Source organism: Xylocopa sonorina, chromosome 8, assembly GCF_050948175.1.
Source record: "Xylocopa sonorina isolate GNS202 chromosome 8, iyXylSono1_principal, whole genome shotgun sequence".
NCBI classification, from domain to species: domain Eukaryota; kingdom Metazoa; phylum Arthropoda; class Insecta; order Hymenoptera; family Apidae; genus Xylocopa; species Xylocopa sonorina.
The window spans coordinates 4,606,384-4,626,757 of NC_135200.1; the positions used below are offsets into that span (position 1 = coordinate 4,606,384).

The window sequence follows — 20,374 nt, forward strand, 5'->3', positions numbered from 1 at the left end:
AACGCGTGCATCGAGGAAACGAAGCTTCCAACCCCTCGCGCGAAAAGAGCGAACGCCCAGGCAAACAACCCTTTATCAATCGGTACGAAGTTGAATTAAAGCTGCCGCCGCGGAGGAAGGTGTGAACAACAAGTTAAATATTATCGCGGGTTACAACCACGTTGTAAGTCGCCGTGCGAATGGGCCAGATACACTCGCCACCACTTGACTCTATTCAAACATTCGTTGAACGCAACCGCGCGGTAGACATTCTACTCGAATCCAACACAGTGCGCCGAGTTGTGCGTGTAACTCGTGGGCAAGAATAGAATTGGCAGATATCTGAGAGAAGCTGACCAAAATTCCTTCATTAGCCGAGTGCGACTGTTCCTCTCGACTTCTGCGTGAATGATCATTCTCGCGTACACCAGCCGGTAGTAAATCGCGATTTTTCGCGACAACGACACGGACCGTGGCAACGACAGACTCGGCTAGCAGTTACGAACTTTAATTAATTACAACAGATGGGAACTCACGATGGTCGTGTAAAGTAACTAGAACTAGATATTTCTAGATGTCAACTCTAGATTTTCAACGCTACATTTTTTCACGCCACAGAGTGGTTCGATTATTTTTAAATAAAATAGAATAGAGTACGCGATATATTTAGCGATTATCTATCGTAATTAAACAGATCGCGCATCGATGCGCACAAGTACGCGAATATTTCGCTGAACGGAAGATTCTAGTTGGCGTACATCGATCGGAACCGGAAACTTGTTACTTTCGAATGGCCGACGCAGGTATTCGCCGACGGCATCAAAATTCGTAGTGGCGGGAACGAGTTCAACTACAGGCGGCATCCCACTTGTGCATAATCTTAATATTCTTGGCGAACTAGCTATCACTTGAGAAGTAGTCAAAGTTTCCAACAGCCGTTAGTTATTGTCGTGCATTATGCACTTCGTTAGTTAACACGTCCGTGCAGAGAGGAAAGTTGAGCGCGGAACAACACCCATTTTTAGCCTTCAACGGACCCCGTTGATTGCGACATTAATGTCGGAGATATTCACGTCGTAAAATCTACGCGGGGATGAAAAAGCGGTGCAACAAGTCGAGGAAAAGTAATTCTGATGTTGAACAATTCTGCAGGAAATTCGAGTGGAATAAAAAGAAAAAGGTGAGACGAATATTTGCAGGCAATGATGCGAGGGTTGTTTAAAAATGTTAAAGCTCGTTTTCGATCCAACGGTAACTTACGAAACGAAATTTATCGCGAGTAACGGCGGACGGATCGTTAAGAAAAATTAAAGGCTAATAAAACAAGGTGGCCATTCACGGAACAATGGCGAATCCCGTTACGGTTCGATTTGCATTACAAAGCTTTCGTTTTTGAACTCGAAACCGCCCTCCCCCTGGAAATCCTTGATTGCGCTGCGAACACTTTAAAAGGCGTAATAAAGAGAAAAAGCGGGGAAGAAATGAAATAAAACCGGCGAGATAGACTGGCAAAGCGTCCAACTGCGCGTTGACAATTTTTAATAACGCGGATATCTCGTAAAAATGCACGGTTAAGCAAACGCCCAATAAAATGGCGAGGAAATTAAAAAAGTTACGCGGCATCCTATACCAGAGTCGTCGCTTTAACGTTATTAAATGTCGAACAGCCTGCCGACCACGTATTTCGGCTGTTCCCATTTCGTTTATGCGAGATTACAAAATTGTTGTTCGGTTCGTTCAAACGAATCGTTCCATTTCCAGGTGAAATGTGATTGCTTAATAATAAATCAATTAGGTGGGTTCCGCTCCACGTTTGAAACGTTGCGTCAAAAAATACAAACGGAAGAAAAGAAATAACAATTGCGCTTTAACGTGTGTTTTAAAACGCGTCGGCGATCAAGGAAGCGAAACAAGGAAGCTAGCTAAATGAAAAAGGCGATGTCTAAACTGTAAAGTGCATGCATATGTTTTAGAACAGGCTTAGGCAGCCCAAATAGTTTCACGTAAAGCTACAACAGGCCACACTTCAGGTAAACATGCTTTTAAAAAGTGTAATACAAATACAAAATGAATAAAACTTCATTGTTATACTATGATTCAGTAATTAACTCTCGAGTCTTAATTAATAAGATGTTTGTTTATCTTTTCGTTGCACATCTTAGCTGGTTTTGGCATCAGTTAACGAGACACGTGATGAATACTTTGTGAAAAAAGTATTTCAGAAACATATGTGGATCCAAAAGCACTTACAACTCGTTATGAAAAATATCTTGAGCTGGAATATCTCTCAGATGTAACATAAATATCGTGAAAATTAATTTTGTATGTGAACGCAAAAATTTGTTCCACTGTAACTTAATTAACTCTATTTGCAGATTATCATACTGTCATTTATTTAATAGTTTTTAAAAGTTTCGATAGAAATTGAAAATTCGCTCAAGTCTGTTTTAAAATATACGGAAGAGAATGAAGCATAGAATTAAGTTTCGAAAAGAATATCCTTCGACTTCAGCGTCGTGCTTCACCGCCCTTAACCGAGATCTGCGTTGCACACTTCGCACGTTCGCGAGCTCTCCATCGCGCCATCGACCTCAGTTTCCACCCCTTTCACGCGCACTGATCCCGCGGTCGACTCGCGAACGCGATCATGGAATCAAAATTCAGGAAGTAATCGTCGGAACTGTCAAACGCGCAGCTACAAACGCGATTGTATTAGAACCACCAATATTGGAACGTAATATAATTGAACGTTCACTCGATCACACACGCCCTCGATACCAATCGCTGCGCAGGCAACAGCGTGACCTAAGCTTTCCGTTCCAATTATCGCACCCTGCTTGCAGTGTTATCTTTTTTAACACGCAGAAACTAATTCAGTTGAACGTTTTATACGGATAATTGTATTTATTCTCCTCTCGAATTTTGTAAAAATTTTAGTAAACGAGCAATCACGCCAAGATTCTATCTCGCAAACATTTCTACAGGAATTCGTTCCCTCTTTTCTTCGCTTAGATACGGTTCTAGTTTTGAAGCAATTTCATTAGCGAGAAAGTTGAAGGGTCGAAGAAGGTTTTATCAAACGCGGACGGCGTAACGTCTCTCGCATCCGGGAAATTAGTTCGCTGAAATTTCGCCAAGGGCGGCCACGTGCTCGAAAGGGTGCATTACGTGTAACAAGCACGCTCGATAAGGTATTTATTGTGGAAAGCTTTGAACCGAACACCGTGGCAGCTGCTCCTCCGTTTCGCCACGGGCCTGCTCATACCCCGTGTAAGATTACCACGCACAGCACGGTATAATTAACAGGCTGATTACGAAGAAATATTACACGCGATATATCGTGCGTCGCGAGTCGCCACTTGTGCTATTCGAAAAAAAGAAACGCGAGATGCATTTTCACGAAACTATCTCTTACTCTGACAAAATACCAACACGAGCATTTCTCAATAAAACTTTTGCACTCCAATATTCCCGTGTCTTCGCGTGTATCTAAAAACAAATGCATTTCCACGGAAGAAAGCGAAAGAACCGAGGGAACTTTAAAACAGTAGAGAAGAGCAACTTAAACGAAACATACAAATGAGTATATCTGCCTTTTGTGATTCGAAAACTCGCTTCTCGCTTTATTATTCTCTACTGGTTTTACAAATTAGTCTTTTATGGCCAGTAGATGGCGTTTGTGAAGAGCGTTACGCTCTTATTTTGCCCAATGGAAAACGTTCCTATCTTTTCTTCTTTTCTACGCATCCCTACGTACATACTTTTCACTTTGCACACTTTTCGCATTCAATATCTTTGCATATATTCTTCTTCTTCTTAACTAAAATTCGTTACTCTTCTCTACATCTTCGTCAACTCTTTCTTCCCTCTTTTAGTCGCCTCTTACGACAAGCAGAGGATACTGTGGGTGTATTCTGATCCCCACCGCACAGGGAAGATTCGAAGACTATTCGTATAACTTGAAAACTTAGAATTAACATAAACCAAGAGAAGAAAAGATTCTACTATTGAGAAGATCGTTTAATGGATCGATGTGAAGAGAAAACGGTCGATCCTCGGGACGACAAAAGCTACGAAACACAGTCGTGATTCTTCATCTGTTGTCCCATCGCTGGTATCCGCGCGAAACAGCTAGTTGTCGACTGATAAAAACTGTCTCGTTAAAGTTGAAGTGGAACGAAGAAATATATCGGGACGCGGGGCTAGGACTGGACGTGATACGAATCCACGGCAGGTTGCATAACGAAATTGCGAGAAAAATTCCCGCGACGCGTCAGGAACGTCAGCCAGGGGAAAATTCGCGTTAACCGGCAAGCTGCGCCAAACTTTTGTCGCATCGTGTTCTCTGAGGGCTTTGCGAAGAAAATCGAAGGATTTACGGTGCATACGGCTGACCTGTGTGTCATTCGCCTCGGAAGAATGATCTCCGTGCATCGAAAGAGTCTCCTCGAGGATCACCATCGATCCGAGAAACATTTTACGAATCATTTTTTCCGCGCTCCTCTTTTCCCACGGGACGTATGCATTTCCATGCTCGTTTCGCGATATTCTTGCCTTTATTCCAGTTGCGCTGCATTTATAATGAAAGCCGCGGAAGAGTTGCGAGTTATTTAAAAATACAGCTTCGTGTGTGCTCCAGTCTTTTTTTATTCTTTTCATTGTGTTAATAATTTAGAAGGAAAACACGAGCTCGTGCAGCGAGCACAGAAGATAAACTTCTGATGATGCGATGTGGCTCTCTTCGAAGCGAATCTTTCGACCGTGAAGATAAGTTTTTCAGTATCATTTTATTGACGTCGATTACGTGTGGAAACTCTTGATATGTTTCTTAACATATCCTTTAGGAAGTAGCGCAACAGATTTTCGGATTAGCAATTGGTCTTTGATAAATGGTCCAAGATATCCCGAGATACGGAGGGTTCGATTCAGGAAACTGCACAGCTGGGAGCTTAGAAGGTTCAGACTCTTTGCGTAATATATTTTTATGATTTCTCTGCAGCGACTCTTATTTTGTATCGCATACACAGGGAGGAACTGTTACGAGGCGAATGAAATGTTTCAAAAGAGTATTCTGAAGAACATTCTGAAGTTAATTTATACATTACAACATTACATTAATAGTTTTTAAAACCGAACAGTTAATGCAAGAATGAAAATTACAAAATGTAAAACTTACATTTTCAAGTGAAAAATTATTAATTATTACGTACACGATTTTTAATCAATTTCGATAGCGTTACGAAAAAGAGTCATTAAATGGCGATGAAAAACGCGGTTGTGTACGTAGCGCAAAAGCGAACGAAAAAATATAGAGAGACCACATGAAAGGAGCACCGTACAAAGTGAAAGAAGGTGCCGCAGTTTTAAGAACGACCCATTGCGAACGGGTTTTTCTCAATATCAAACAGGGGGTGGAAATCAGGAAAATAACTTGCGACGATACCCTTTCGCGACCCACTCAAGCTCGCCTAATAATAAAATCCTCAGTTGCGCTGGACGCGACATATAAAACACGGAAATCGCTAGAAATGTAATGCAACAAGTTTGTAACGACTCCGCATTTGTCAAAGGGAATGGAGCTCTTTCATCCGAATTTCAAAAAGACCAAGTTCCGACCTGCAATTCTTATTCCAGCCGCGTGCACTCGGCAAAAATTGAACAAGTAGTCTCTTAATGGAGGTGAAGGGGTTGAAAACATTTAAAAGAAAGGAAATAAACCTTGACATGCATTTTTAGCAGAAACAATATAACTGTTCTAATTCACGATTCTAAATGATCAATTAATTACCACGACTACTTTCTAGTGAATCTCAAATAGCATTTACATGGAAACAATGACACACATAAAAAGCTTCGTCGTAAAACTTCTTACATTCGATCGCATTTAAAAGAAATTCTAACAGACGACAAAGCGTAGCAAAGAATCTTCGTCTGAGATTTAAAACGTGAAACACGAAACTCGAATGTACGTAAAACCCATTACTCGCCGACTCAACGTTTCTACCCTCGTCACGACGGGGAATCGAACGCGAAAAACTCGAGCCGCCCTTATCCGATTATCCTACCAATCGAACGAGTAGCGAAAAAAAAAAGAAGGAAAAGAAGAAGAAAGAGACTCGTCGAATCGAAAATATCGAGCAATAATGGCGAGCAGTGCTTAAAGCAGGAGAAACGAGCTACTCGTTCGAGGGACCTGGGCGACGCTCGCGTCGAACGGTGCGCGAAATAAATCGAAGGCTTTTCATCTCGCGAGATAGGTGGTCCTCGAGCAGACTTTAGCCGAGAAGTAGAGTCCAAGAGGCATCTGAGAGACAGTTTTAATGACCCTTTCAAAGTACGCGGCGTTGCCCGAGTTCGCCCGTCTCTACGGCTATTTCGTTCCGACGCTGGCCAAAGGTGTACCTGCCACTGCAACTAGTAGCCGCGGGTAGTCCCGTTGGCAACGTCAGCACACTTTGTCACCTGGTTAAGGGATCGTTTTTCTGCGTTGCTCGAGCTACCCCGCTTCCGAATGGAATACAGAAATTCATGGACCAGACGGTCCACCGAGCGGCAGTCGAGCTGGTACTCGCGTATTTGTGAATGCTGGGGAACGGTTATGCGAGTTGGCGAGGACGTTTCAAAGGACACGGCTGAAGCGTTATTCTTGCTTACGATGGTACGAATATATTTAGCGGAGCGGACAAAGCTTTCGGTTAATTTGCGCAGACACGATGAGCATTGCAATTGGTTCATTTATGGATGGGGTTTTTCTAATAAATGGTGAAATAAATAGTGTTTACGATGATATAAATGTTTTAGTTGGGTGGAAGAAGCTTTTGGTTAAATTGTGATGAAGCGTCGGATGTTGAATATCACGATCGATGCACTGTACAATCAATTCTACTTACAGATGCATCTTTAAACATCGTGAAATAATTTACTTAATGGGATGGAATGATTTTTAGTTAACTTATAATGATACGATAGGTACTGATGTTATTTTAATCGTGACGCAATTATAGTAGGATAAACTGGTAAGAAAGTCGTGGAAATGGTATTGGCATCTTTTTGTATAACATGCCTGCGACTCGGAGACTCTAAAATGATATCTGTTTCTGATACCTATAGAATTTCTTAGTCCAATTATTGGTTTTTAAGATATTGCTTGTGTATTCGATTTCTTTATCAATTGCAATCGCATCGAGTACCTTTGATACCAGTTTCAATATCGAGGAAACTTCGTTTCATTGTTGAAAGCAAAATTTCTTGCTCCTTTTTCTACCAGGATACAAAGATTATTTAATATTTTTCTAACACACTTTACAAACTGTACAGATCAATACATACATACAAATATACAGTACAATACAAAAATAATATGCAAACCAATACAAACTATATTGCAATAAAATGAAATTAAATAAAATTGTAAAAGGTTAGAGAAGCTCGCTACCCATCAACCTGCACGTACGTGTAATTAAACAGATTAAGTAACAAAGTTATTCGTAAAGCACGATTAGGAATTCGAATTACTCTAATTCGTCTGGAACTGATATCCAACTAGGGGAAACGAAATTATCGAACTTAAAATTCGTCGTGCACCAGATCTTCAGCTGGTGGATACCCTCCGGTGCTAGGCACGTTCAGAAATAGAAAAACACGGATAATCTCGTAACGTGGATCTCGAAGACGGTTCGATCCTCGATTGGAACGAAGTTACTTCTCAAGTGTCACGATCGTGCGACACGTACAGAACGACTTTACTGGCGAACCCTTCCAGGAAGCGTTGCAGCGAGTTTGAATATTCCTCGATACTTGTTAGAGCCACGACTCGTATTAAAAATTATATTTCATCCCGTATATAAGTTACTCCGGATCATCTTATATTCATCACTCTTTTCTTTTTAACGGAATACCGAGAAACAGATTAAAATTCGATCGCACTGAAAGATGTTCATTGGAATAATAAACTCGAATAACATTTTTCATGGAAATAAATTCCTCCTCGAGTAGCAAAAATTTGTTCGAACAAGTAAAATCGAGCTTGCTCTCTAATAAAGCAAGCTTTAAAAAATTGAAACTTGCGAAAAAGTGTTAAGGTACTAATATGTTCCCATTTTTGTTTCTGTCTATTAAAAATTTGTGTTTCACCATTACTTTGAATAATGCAATTTCGTCGCTTAAGAAATCTACGATCACTGTTAAAACTGAAGCTAGAAATTATTCGAGGCTGAAGAAAAAGGGATTATAATTAAAAGATAAGTGAATCTAGACATTTCGCTCGAAAGGGGTGAGGTATATAGTGATACCGTCGGTTTAGTTTAATTCCAAGGAAACCACGTGTTGAAACTTGGCACGTTTACGTGAGAATCGACGAACTACGAGGCGTAATGGTATATAAGGCTCAGCCGGATATAGCTGGAATGTCAAACTTGGTAATAGTAACTACTAAAAAGATTCTAGTGAAAGAAACTACCAACTTCTATATATAACGGGTACCTATAGTGTCCGAGCTTGATTTCTTCATTGTTATTCACTACTCTATTTCTAAATCTAAACGTACTTGTCCATTCGAACTTCTACACGTACCCATTGATTGCTTGTAATATTACAAAAAATTATTAAATCGTATTAACATACATATCTCGCATAAATTATGTTAATTTTATTCAAGAAAAAAAGAAAATGAAACGTCGAACAATTTGTACGTATGACATTTGAAATTGTAAAGGTATCTACTTTTAATTTGTCACCAACAAAGTTATCAAATGATAAGCCATTCGCAAAAATCACTAATCGTAACGAAACGCTCTGTGTACAGGGTATCCTGATGTTTTAATCCGTTCTGCCGTAACTCAGGCGTAATTGAGTCGTTTAGTAGCAGTGATAAACATAATTCCCGGACGCCATGAATATTCACCATTAATAATTGCAACGTTAACGAATAAACCGGGAACAAACGATCCGGAAACACTTACGAAGTTCGCCGCGGTCGAACGAGAAAGTTCACAGGCATAGCCAGCCATAAAATTAATTTCAAAGAAACAAACACCGAGAAAAGAGAGGGGAACAAGCAGATTATTGTGAATTATGGTACCCTTTAAAAACTGGTTACGAAACTACCGCGGTAAATTGTAATTTTCTACGCATTAACCGACCAACACGGTCAAACTTCGAATTAGAAATTTTTTCGCCAACTTTCTGCGTTAACTAATTGACGTTACGCACCTCGTTCCCCTGCGCCGTCACGCTGTACAGTTGGCCTTTATGAACCGGCCTGATATCATGAAGACTGATTAGATTAATTTCAAATTTCAACTTATTAGATTAATCCGAGAAGTTATATTCGCTATATAACTTTTTTCTCATGAGAACAGAGAAATTTCAGTCATCAAAGATTAACTTATTAACTCTTCCTCTTCGCCAACCCTTACCCTACCTTCGTAATACAACCAGAAAATTTGTTAAATATTCAATACTAATTAACAACTCTTCGAGCCACGACAAATCGTCTGGATCTATATTGTGATAGAGGGGTGATAGAGAACTTTGATTTTGGACAATGGGAGGACTCACAGGTAGTTTGAGCTGAAAAGATGAAGGCAACGAAAAAGGGGTGAAGATAGTTTTAGAAAGCAGTTGGAAATCAACAGTCGTAGAAAGAGTAGATTTTCTTTGGTTAATATACCCTATATTATAACGTATTTATTATTAATTATTATAGTCCCATCTATAATTAAATCAATCTATAATTATAGAGGGTAATATAATAGTTATATGTAATGGTTAACCAGAACCATTGCAATAATAAAACTGTGATATCAGAATTAAATGAAAATACAATTAAAAGTGAAAGATAAAACGACATCGTTCACGGATTTGTTTCCTAATCTGTCTGTTCGATGCTTCTGTCCTGTGTTGAGAAAGGGAATCGCGAGGAACAAGGGAAAAGGCAATATTGACCAAGAGCGTTGGGGTAAGCAAAACATTTATGTACGATGCTCCCTGAACAGCGAGCGTATTACGCGAGACGGTTGCGTTTCTATTCATTAAATATTTCCCGTTCCTCGGCCCCCTCTCGCTCAGAATTGCCACTCGTTATCGTTCGATAAATTTCTTACCATGGCTGGGCAAGGAATCGTAGTACGCCAACGATAAGTTACGCAGAGACCATGCAATCTTCCAGGACGTAGGAAAATAAAACGCGCGATCGAACGTTGTTGTCAGTGTCACATTTTACGAGCGCAATTGCGATCGCGCGGAATGCAAACGGAAGAAAAACAATCCTCGGTTAGGATAGCGTTTAATTAATTTCGAGCAATCTCTTCGCTGGCATTGCTTTTGCCTGTAAACAATTACTAGCTGTAAACAACAATGCAAAATGTTTGGGATATATGGGGAAATGTTGCGTACTCATTGGAATTGTTTTATATATTATAATATTGTGTATCTTGAAAGTTTGTTTTATTGTAACGAAAGGGACAAAATGCAAATATAAACGCAAATATATCAATATTTTTGTGCAATATAATATTTGTGTATGAAAGAATTTGTGCTGGTGTTGGTTCCAGCGTATGTCTGACCATAAACGGTCCTCTTTCACTTAAATTCTTCCTAACAGCCACTATAAGAGTAAACCTCTCATTCATAATAGATTATAGAAATAAATCGTGAATAAATAATTTCTATACTTTTCTTGTAATTGTTAATAAATATGATCGACAAATTGTTGCTCGCAACAATAAATCCAAAGGTTTATCCTTGACTTTCGTATAAAAAGCTTAAAATGCAGTATTATATTTTTACATGACATGATCGAATTTAAATTATTTCGCTTGCACTCTCTATACTGAATACTAATTTATGGACAACATGTAACTAATAACTCGAATTTCCAGCTCAATCAACTAAAGTAACACGGATTCTCAACATTTGCAAAGCACACATTGGGCTTCAAATATCCAAATATTAATTCAATAAACCTAGTGCTTGAAATACTAATCTCACTCGCCGCGATGAATAAACTACCAGAATCCACGGAGTTAGGAATAAGTAAAATCGAAATTTATACACAAATATAATAACAGAAACATTTTTCTACTAACTTTAATACACGATCGCGCCACAACAAATTTTTTTCATCCACACCTAATCGATGTTAAAAATTACAGAAAGAAATGAATAACGTTGAATAAGTTAAATTAAAGTTCTAACTCCGTTATAGATAATTACATAAGTATTGAAAGGGAGAAGGTTGAAATGTGGCGCGAACAATGAGAAAAGAATTAATGAAAACCGGTAGGAAATTAATTATGCGATGCTCGTTGCTATCAATGTTATCATGTTATAATTATGGCGGCGGCGGTGCTACATGCACAGTTTACACGAAACCCGTTGTAGCATCGCGATAAGTAAAATTTACCGCGGAATGTACGAGCGTGTATGTAAAATGAAAACGTAATACTAATTGCAGTCCTCGGGCTAGTAATCGGATCGATAATCCGATTATGTACAATCGTAACGCGAAAAAGCCGTGAAAATAACCGATTCGCGAGCAGCACGATAATCCTACAGGCTTTTACTTGCCTTTCTTATGTCACCCCCGACTTTTGCCAATTTAATAACTAACGTTAATCAAACTTTATCCCACCGATACGTGCACGCGATCCACGTAAAATTATCATAATTGTTACCATATTCTCAGTATCTCTCACTCATCTCACATTCTTTAAACAGAGTATACCAACAAGCAAAAGTTCGACACAAAAATGGAATAAAATTTTATGCTTATAATTTACAATATTAAAAAAATTCAATTTCTTTCACTCGAAATTACGAGATCGGCTACATGTGATAAATATTCATATTCCAAGATAACAATTTATAAGCCTATTTTCAGGGAAGTGGAATAAAAATTGCAAAGAAAAAAAACGAATGATCTCGCATTTTGATACTTCTTTTAGCACTTGAAGGAATCCTTTGATCTACTGAATTTTTTTCTATACTTTATACCCACTGAAAAAGATAGAAAATAGAAGATAATATGAATTTAACGTGTAGAAAAGAGAAGATACATAATTTAGTAAAATAAAATATCCATTATTTGAGCATATCTAAATATTCTATTCTCCCAAGAGCATATTATATACTGTACAAATGATGTAGAAATAGATGCATAAAATTGAATATTCAGTACTTGTTCCTCCATTACATTCTGCCGCTTATTTTATATAAGGTATAAAACTGTTTATACGTCCTCGGAAAACGATATCTTGGTTGTTCATTGAAGAAAGTTACAACAACGAGCCCCAAGAACGGCAGAAGCTGAGAACTTTTAAGAAATTGTGCACGACGAGGAATTTTCTTGCGCTTTCCTGAGCTCATCAACTTTTCGAGTTCAACGACTTTGCTCAGGTTCCTTAGGTACCGGTTGAAAACAAAGGGAGTAGAAGAAAAGTCGACAGCTTGCGTTCTAATTACAACCGGCGTGGTAACAAAGTGAATTTCAACGTTTGTTTTTCTACCAACGCGCCACCATTGACCCGACAATCTCGAATTAAATAACCTTCCATTCAACGCCCTGAATGAGAATCATGCAGTGAACAAACCTCCATAATGGTTCGTGCTTACACGTTTGTATCGCAGAATAATTCAAAGTAGTCACGGGATCTGATATTCAAAGAGCCGATTCAATTAAAGTCGGATTATATAATCTGTAAATGAAACGGGGATAGTGTTCTACGAGGAAGAAACGGTTCATTCTTCTAGGGGCGATTCCCATTTGAGTCATTTGCAGGGAATTACAATCACTTCTGAATGGGAGAAAAATCTATCTCATTCTGTTAATTACTAAAGGGATTTACGGACTTCGATTTGAGACAACAAGTAGAAAAATTGTAAGAACCACCTTCGACAAGTTTAAATCACGATATAATAGTATTTGTATTGTAACGCATACTCTAAGATAAAAGTTGCAAATAAAATTATGAAACGTGATTCATACTTCTCGCGATAAAAAATGAACATTATGCTGAAAAGTATATTTATGAAACTTAGTAATTAATAAGAGAATAAACAAAATAAAAGAATAAATGATGCCAGACTTTAGACTAGGGACCATTCATAAATCCGTGATTCAGTAAAACAGAACAATTTGAAGTATCAGACGACTGCAAAGCATTATCGTCTAAGAAACATCTTTTTCCAATATATGTAATAAAAGAAGAACACTACAATTGTCACGACAAATTGTAACACAAAGGTCACTGCGTGAAATTGCGTCTAGCATCGTTCGCCTTTATTCAGTAACAAAATATTTATTCTACATTGGAAAACTCGCACAAAATAGTAAAGTTTTAAGACAACTTCTTCCCTTGCTCGAACAACTCTGAATTGACACAAGTTTGCACCATGTCCCGGATATTGTATTCTCTCGAAACGTCTGTTACAAGGAACCGAATGGTAGTAGTATAGGTGACTTTTTAGTCAGACGATTCACGTAGCGACGCGTCGCGTCAATCTCAAAACAAACAAAACGAACGCACTCCATAGTATACTACAAAACGAACATCGAAATACTCAACTATATAAATAACTACACCTTTGTACGTTTCAGGCACACTGAATATAAACATAGTAAATGATACTTCGGTTACTGCGTAAAATTTGGTGTTCCTTTAAAGATCAAACCAAAACGAACGCAAAACAAGAGCGTAATAATAACTACAACTAGAGTGTAAGATGGAAATGTCATAGGGAGACCGTTTATTCACAAGCAAATAGAAAGAATAATTTCCAAGTAAATAGAACGAACTGCGACGGGCGTGAACGAACGGCAGCCAAATAAATAAGCACGCGATCCATGATAAATGTTAATCGAGCATACTGCTTCGGCCATGGAAAAATATTTATTGTTTAGGATGCAGCGTTAGTCACGCACACTCCCATCCAGGAACTGAAGCACTGATAAATCACAATGGAATGGAATTTCGAAATCTCGTTAACTAAATCATACGTCTAAGAGTAAATCACAGTAGACAAGTTCATTATTCCAGGAAATACGCGCTGTCTAGTCTACGAAACAATCACCATACATTCTGAATTGGCAATTCGAGTACGGACCGTTCTCTGTGACCGTAACTGTTTAATGTCACGATATTTATGAAAGAAAATAGAACGAGCTCGACAACGACGCAACAAACATCGAATGAAATGAATAGCTAAGAACAAAACAGCGTATAATAAGAAATAGTTTGTAACATATCAACGTTTCGATTACTTCAGTTAAATACCAAATCGTACGAAGATTACAAACGTAACATCCGCGTTACCGTGTAAAGTCAAAAGCCAACATCGAAGGCAATCAATCATGTTCGCCGTCAAGAAGCGGTAAGGGAAAGAAGAAATGGCAGATACAAGACAGACGTGTACGAGGTACGACGAACGATTTTGCAATCTCGCGCGAATTAACTACGTATCAAAGATCCCGTCGAAGAACCCGTTTATACGAGGGTATTCGCGTAACATCGTACACATCTCTCGAAGGCTATGGCTGTCATATCGAAGGACGACGTTATACCCCATTGAGGGACGTGTACACAAGAGAAACATCGAGGGAAACGATGCAAACCGGCAAACACTCAGCTAGGAATCCTCTTATCCAAACAAAGCAGCCGGAGGTGTACGCGACGTGTACACGTCGCGTCGTACACGTTAAGCGGTCGAGTTTCCCTCTGTGTGGGTGTTGCGGTAACAGCGCGAACTCTATCCGGAATCACGTCTCTCTTTTCTATCTCGCTTTACGTCTCGACGTTTGTACGCGCTGGCAAACTGCGACAGAGAGAAAGAGAAGCGTACACAGCTGGCTCCGTAACGCGGTCGCAGTTTTCTTCGCGAATACGACGCTTACGCGCACAGCCGCACACGTACGTACACGGGCATTTAAACATACATACCTGGTCGGGCCGACCCAAGGTCAGGTCACTAGGCCGCGGACGCGCACACAGGCGGGTTGCTTATCCCCCAAGACTTGGACGATCGCTGTCGACGATCCGCTCCGGCGCTCACCTCGACGAACAGAGAGTTTAACCCTCCACTCGGATTCCAGCCAGGAGCGAACAGCTCAGGCACAATAACAAACGGTGATCACAGGAGAAGAACGACTTGCCCTTTCACTCGACTCGAATATCACCGCGAACACGCGACGCGAACAACCCGTTCACGCGGCCGATCGCGTTTCGCAACCACCGGCAACACCAAGGTAGAACGTTATCAGCGCGACTGGTCGAAGGACAAGGACCTTGCGCGCATCTCTCTGCACGTCTGATCCGCGTAGAACACGAACGGGGCGGCAACAGAACACCGTGACCCGACCTCTCCGAGCCTCACCGAAGAACTGGCGGGCTCTCGCGCTCGCACGCACCCGTTAACCCCCCACTCCACCCCTTCCGCCCTCCGCCCCACTCCCTATACCCGCCGCAGGTACGCGACACCTATCTGCTCCACCGTAAACCCTCGCTACTTCTTTCCCTACTTTATCCCCACTATTCCACCATGGTCGACCATCCACCTACCCCTACGCTCTTCCCGGCTAAAGAGTACCGCACACAATCGCGGGAGCGCGGAAAATTCAAAGACGTGAGTTTAATTATAACGACTGAGGACGAGAGGCTGGCTACTCGAGCCGGGAATCGTCTCGGTTCCACGTTCATTGGCTATCTGCTTGCGCGGGTGCACGCGGCTGTATAAAGTAATCACGAGCTAAGTAGCGCTCGCCATTGATAAAGAGCCTACTACGGTTTTATAAATGCGTGCCACCCTCGACTCGTACAATAAATAATTTCGCCCGTTCGCGCGACACCTTTCGAATGTTTCTTGTATGCTTGAATGTTTTTAACGACGATGGTTGCTTTGAACTAATTAGAAATAAATATTTTCATTTTCTATATTGTCGTCGTTAAAACGTTGTGTTCGTGGGATAAAGTATATTCGTAATGTACTTTTTGTATTCGTAAACTTTTTTGCTGGGTAGATGCTTCTTTTAGATCGACAGGGTGCATTTAAACAATTTTCTATCGAGAAAAATTGTAGATAGACAGTGCCAGAGCGAGAAACCGCTGTGACCACCGCGTGTTTTAGAAACCTAATTAACGAGGAAACGAACCTTTTCCTATTTAAGTTTCGACGAAGATGATACGAGGCAGTTTCTCAATTCCAACTTGTTCGCGTGATACGTTTATTGCGTTTATTACGCGCGTTCGAACGTAAGAGCACGTAAAATTGGAAAATTAGGCTTAATTATAGCATTTACGTCTCGCCGCTTTGTTCGCTTCGATTGTCATTGCTCTTGTTTGCTGTCTCCTTGGAATCAGAAGAAAACGGTTCACTAGGAAAACCCAATACATTCGCCTACACTAGAATGGAACTCGTGATTTCAGATTGGCCTCTGAATGGACAATTTGTACGATCGATTTCACGATATACGTAGCGTGTGGGTGCTTTACAAAATTTGATCAATTTTATTGATGATCAAAGTTCCAAGTGGAATAATCTACGTAAGCTTAATGCATTATCCAATTACGAGAAAAACTATTAATTTTTTCTGACAGATATTCTTGGAAAATAAAATTATCCAAAATATTTTTACGGAATTCAAAACTTGTTTTTCGCATAAGAAAAAGTACAAGTTGAAAAGTATATTTCTAATCTAGCTGTTAATATTTTTTTCATTGCGCACTGCAATCATATGTTTTCGTATTTGTTATGTAGATGCGGTAATGCCCGCTTTGGTATGCATTCCTGGAATGTTCGTGCATCTATACCTACGTGCGAACCAAGATTCGTTGCAGCATACGTGATTATTATCAAATAGAGCGTGAACTGCATGTAGTTTCCATATAAAAACCTGATTCGATCGGTATTTATTCAGTTAAATAGTAGTTGTTTTCCAATTTGCTCGCGCAAATTTGCAAATGATCGAACGAACCGACGAATTCTTTATGAATATTCATATTTATATTTTAACAATTATTCAAATTATAATAATTTCACAGCATACAAATTCAATTTGTCAGTTGTTAAAGTTCAAAAAATCAATTGTATAAACGAACGTATTGAGACAAGCTCCCTTTTACATATATTTCAATGACGTTTATACTTTCTATTCTTAACTGTACTTTTAGCTTGAATCATTTGACTAGCAATGTATTGTGTGAGCTCATAAAATTGGTATGAATTTAAAGCGTAATACGCTAAAATGAATTCTTTTCCCATTGAATTCCTTGGCTAAGAATGTAAGTTTTATGCGAAACTACGCATAATATTCCGATTAAGTTAAAATACGATACATTCTGGTAAGTTTCATTCACTTTTACAACCGTTCATTGAGTATATCACGTGTGTACCCTAAGGTAATAGACTTCCTGCGCACGCGATCTTTTTTATTAATAGACAATGTTTGCAATTACGTATTATTCTTTCCCCCTTGTCCATTTCTTAATTTTACTCTCTTATAACAGAAGCGTAATTCATCATCCATATTAATATTATCAATATAATATCGCTAATATTCATATTTCAATTTATAAATATTTAACCACTCATCGACTCGATAAATGAAAATCTGCAAAATTTAAAATACCGGATACATAATTAATCAAACTATACAGAAGCAACGATAACTTTTACACGACAAACAAGTTATGCAATTCCAATGAAGAGAGCCTATAATTTAAAAGTATACAATCTAAATGTCTTCCTAGAAGTATTAAAAATTCCTTTTGAAGTTCCAAATAAATCAAAATGACGAAAAAAATGGATAATATTCCACTAAATAATGATTCGACCGATATCCTATCTATAATTGTGAGTTTAGAAATTCGGGATCATCCATGCACAGGTCTCAAAGTAAGTACGTACGAAGTATACGGTAAACTGTGCATTAATGGTGGTTCGAGAACCGTGCCAGACATCGGCAAGCACCATAACAACATCGCGGAGCACAATGTTGCGTGGCGTTGCTACTTTCGTTGCTGGTGCACGATTTGCGTAGATGTGTTCATGTGGAGCGTACAGAGTACAGATACACGGAAGAAGGTGCGATACGCCACGGCACAGAGCAGCTAGCCGTGACTTCATTCCTCACGGCGCGGCGCGAATCGATAAACGGCGACCATCACGCAACACACAAACCCATCCTCGCCAACCACCCCGACCTCGACGACCGGCTGCACCATTCCCCGGATCGTACGGCATCTGTACGCTACAGATCGTGCTATCGTTAAAGTAGACAGAGCTTTCGACGCATCCACATTCAATAATGACACACACGATATCTTCCCCTCTTTCACGGTAGCCATCGTTCACCTACTGATCCCATTCGCCTTAACTTCCCACCTAATTCATTCGAAAGATATCCTCAAGCAATTTTTAATCCTGCCCACTTTTCTTCCCTTCCTTCTTTTGGTTAGAGAATTATGCAACTGGAACGAGATGATGGACGCCTTTAATTGAACGAAGACGAACAGAGATTTTGATACATCCAACTTTAAATAATCATAGTAGTGTTTCTCCTTTTGTTTCTACCCTACATTCACCTACTACCATCCGGTTTCTTTCGCCCTCGTTGGATATGCAATTAACCGAGTGTAACCGAGTTACTTTGTTACAAATAATGTCATGTTTCATTTAACTTTTAATGCTTCCACTGAAGATTTCATATTTTTGCGATTTCCTACTCTTCTTTTTTCCTTTGATGAGAACATATAGTAACACTTTCAGGTTTAAAGATTCCATTGACGATTTGCAGTATGTACAATAGTAAAAATATTTGCTACATCAATCGAAGCATCATTTATACTTATCTTATTATTAATATTAGAAAATTTATTTTCCTGATTCCTTGACGTTCCTATATTATTACAGAAGGGTATTAATTCTTGTTTGTTCCTTGTGCATGGTTCTTCCTTTATCTTATAATCAAGGAAAAATCGAGAAGTTTAAAACGCCAAGTATACGAAACGGGGGGAACGTGACAGATTTACTAAAAGAGAATCCATTTGAAGCGGGTATCAGAATATCCAGGAACGAGGTTATTCTACATCGTATGCAATAGCGGTGAATGCGAACCATTATCATTTGCATCCATAATAATTGGAAGGTGCTTAGACATAATCACTACTTTAGATAATGTACGACCTATGCATTCATATCTTAAAAATGCCATAGATAAAAACGACTGTTCCCTACTGATGTATTTAAGCTAGTATAAAATGCTAGCAATTTATAAACTTACATTAAAAATATAAAAGCATACAAAATATGCAAGTAAAGTAATTGGTTGTTTAAACTTAAAAAACTTATACATTTTCAGCCAATATTGCTGAATAATTGTAGGTTATTAAGTTACTTTTAATAAAAAAATAATGAATAATGTATTTTTTACTCCTACGTCATTTATATTTCCATTACTAACTTGTTATGCAAAAAATTTTGTTTATAATTAAATAAATATTAAATTTTGTACCTATTATCAATTTCGATACAATATAGTTTTGTCGATAATTTAAAAGTTGATTGTTTTAATAAGCTTTTTTCATACTGGCTTATGTATAATATAATTTTTCAATATCTAGCAGTATCGTTCAAAAAATGTTCAAGAGTGATTCTTACTTACCGGCTGCCAATCTCGTATAATCCTCCCATTCCATTGTGCATGTATAATGTAACGTGAAAATGTAAAGTCCACGTAATTTCCATTGTCACGTTCTTTCCACCTAACAGGTAACAAATATAATATATATAACATTTCTTAAAAACAATAATATTAAAAATTAATAATTTTTTAAGTCACCGCTTTTAAAGTCATATAACAATAAATCTAACAATAAATATTATAGGGTATGAAGAAAATTGCTCAATTTTTATTCAAAAGTTTTCGTTTTCGTGTTTCGTACTGACATTTTTGAGATACTATAGAAAAATGAATGATGTTCTCTCATGCGAAAACGACGCCATTTAAATTCCTGAATTACACAATTAGTCAAACAACATATATCACGACTAATTCAAATAATCAAATAATCAAGGTTTTACGATATTTTATACGAATCTTAATTGTATTTTCAAAAATATACAAGAAATTCACAAAAACGAAAGAACATAACGCACTACTTTGACACATTTCATTAATTTGAATAATTTTCTTGCGATCTCTGGATAATTTTCAATCCAACTGTTCTTGTTTCAACAAAAAATTATCTAACTTCGAGACAAGCATACAACAATCGCCACTGCTACTACTAATTACTTAAAATAATCTGTATATTAACAAATAATTCCTCTCGAGAGCAAGAAAATTGTTGACAAAACAAAAGTATAACGAAATCGAGAAAACTTGAAGGACCTAATCGAGGTT

General features: G+C 38.6%; 1 protein-coding gene across 2 annotated transcripts in view; it reads right to left on the reverse strand.

Moving 5' to 3' along the window:
- The window catches only part of Hs3st-a (Heparan sulfate 3-O sulfotransferase-A), a 123,614-nt gene extending 108,597 nt beyond the window's left edge, over positions 1-15,017 (reverse strand). For both annotated transcript variants that reach the window (XM_076899490.1, XM_076899488.1), the window contains exon 1: positions 14,916-15,017. The gene's annotated coding sequence lies outside the window, so the exon portion shown is untranslated. The remainder of the gene's footprint in view (positions 1-14,915) is intronic.
- Between the last annotated feature and the right edge of the window lie 5,357 nt (positions 15,018-20,374).